Here is a 2798-nt window from a genome sequence, read left to right as displayed (position 1 = left end):
AAGTATTTTGAAACCCATTGACTCTAATTTTTCTACGGCTTCCCAAATCATCTCCCGTAGGGCTATTTGTGGCAAAATGGGCAAAGGGGTACTAGTAGTACCTCTCAGCATATATATTAATACATGCGTTGCCACGTTTTTGTCAGAATATGTATTAGATTGAATTTCATTGATATTATCTCTGGCTTCATTTAAATTGGTAAATCCAATTATATCTCCAGTTCCTGTCTTGTATATCAGTTCTTCCTTAACTTTTATCTCATCTAAGAGAATACTGACAAACTGTTGATGAGAGTAGTATCTTAAATGAGAGAACGCTCTATGGGGCACCTAATGAGGCACCGGGGCACGGGGCACCGTGCCCCATAGAATTAACATGGGGTTATATTTGACGGTATCTCACCGGGCACCGAGCCGCATAGAATTAACTTATATTGACGGTATTTGATGCGTTTGCCGACCGTTAATGAACCGCGAGAGAGCGGCGGGCACCGTACCCTGAGAACGGTCTATGGAGCACCAGACACCGTACCCCATAGAAATAACATGGGGTATTATTTAGACGCTATCTATAAAAAAGTACCGGCTCAACATCGATGACAGATCTGTTACGTCATGCCCCCAACAATACCCATAAAAAAGCATGATTCACACTTTATTAACGTTTGGAGGACCGGCTAAAGAAAGTTTTTTGACAGCCTCGCTTTTTTACAAAGATACTGCCAGAAAATTCGATGTCTTCGATGATAATGAGGGATTAAAAAAACGCGCAAATTTTGAAATTGACGTCAACGAGATTCGGAATGATCCGATTCTGTTGACAAATATCAGCTGTAACAACTCCAATCATGTCGATAACACCTTCTCACGCAAAATTCGCGCGTTTTTTAATCCCTCATTATCATCGAAGACATCGAATTTCTGGCAGTATCTTTGTAAAAAAGCGAGGCTGTCATTAAGAGCCCGAATGAATTTTGTTTACACTCCGATGGAACTATATCCAAGGTCGTATTCACACATATTCATCAGGAAAATTTAGTTAATACCAGAAATTATGATATCACACGCTAAAACTTTAGAATTGGCCACAATGAAATATCCTATTACACGCACAGAATGTAATACCTTTTCAATAACTCAAGGAAATAAAATATGCGTAAAAGACAACTTAATCGCCGGTCAACTCCCCAATAAAGTTGTTATTGGATTTGTTGACCAGAATGCGTTTTTGGGGAATAACCAAAAGTCGCCATTTCATTTTAAAAACTATTCGCTAAATCAAATCGCCTTGTACACTCTGTTTGAAAAGTCTTCGACAGCTGAAATTTTTGCCCTCTTTTTAATTCTGCTAAAAAACTATAATAGATAGTTCGATGAAACCAATTGCAACTTTTATTTATTTTCCAATATCTTTCGTTATTTATTGGTTTCGTCCGCCAAAAATTAATAGTTTGGCGGGAACCGTCAAAACTCATTTTTGACAACTTTTTAAATATTGGTTCTACGGCACTGACTCGTGCATTTTTGAATTCACAATGGTCGATTCATATTTAGAAAGTGGAAAAATTATCCCTCTACAACCAACGGTTGAGAAGTTATAGCGTTTCCAAACTTTCCTCGAAACTAGGAAACACCTAAAATTCATCAAGCGATTATAAATAACGCAACTTCGATGACAATTTGGAAACGCGATAACTTCTCAACCGTTGGTTGTAGAGGGATAATTTCTCCACTTTCTAAATATGAACCGACCATTGTGAATTCAAAAACGCGTGAGTCAGTGCCGTAGAACCAATATTTAAACAGTTGTCAAAAATGAGTTTCGACGGTTCCCGCCAAACTATTAATTTTTGGCGGACGAAACCGATAAATAACGAAAGATATTGGAAAATAAATAAAAGTTGCAATTGGTTTCATCGAGCTATCTATTATAGTTTTCTAGCAGAATTAAAAAGAGGGCAAAAATTTCAGCTGTCGAAGACTTTTCAAACAGAGTGTACGTTGATGGTTCGAGCGTACCACATAAACAATACAATCTCAATTTCAAAAATAAATCATTTATGTGGTCTTATGCAAACCTGTTTTGCCAACAAACCAGTGGAATCTGGACTAAAGCCCAGTTCACACTATACAATTAATTGGGCCACTTAAATGTATCCAACTAATTGTAAGCAAGAAAATTGTATAGTGTGGACAGAAAAAGTGGGAACAATTGTTACAATTTGTCTGTTCACACTATACAATTTTCTTGCTTACAATTAGTTGGATACATTTAAGTGGACCAATTAATTGTATAATGTGAACTGGGCTTTAGGCAATAGTTTATCGAGGGAGGAATTTTCCGATGGGAATGCGCTCTTCGTTTTTAATTTAGATAGAAGTTCGAGTGATTCTTTTAACCTTTTAAAGAACTGTTGCGTTTGCCTTTAATTAATATTTGATGATCCTCTGCCGACTACAATTAGCGTCATTTACTACTCCGAATACCAATCGTTGATTGAAATAGACAAAAACAGAGCAATTTTATTTGACCAAAGTTCTTAAAATAAACTATAGACAACTCGAAAGAATAATGAAAAACGATCCTTATACGAAAAATCTATTTAGAGGAATTTTCCCGGCAGATAAATTACCCAAAACTCTTCAAACGTTTCCTGCATTATTTATCGTAAACACTAACGGCGCGGGGAAGAAAGGTGAGCACTGGTGCGTTAAAACCGTCTAAAAAACCCACAGAAAAACAGCAATAAACCTTAATTTTTAACATATTAAATTTTCCTAGGTGTGTTATATACATT

This window comes from Leiobunum rupestre, chromosome 2 (assembly GCF_980474605.1).
Source record: "Leiobunum rupestre chromosome 2, qqLeiRupe1.1.hap1, whole genome shotgun sequence".
Taxonomy (NCBI): domain Eukaryota; kingdom Metazoa; phylum Arthropoda; class Arachnida; order Opiliones; family Sclerosomatidae; genus Leiobunum; species Leiobunum rupestre.
Note: the sequence above shows the minus strand (reverse complement) of the source record.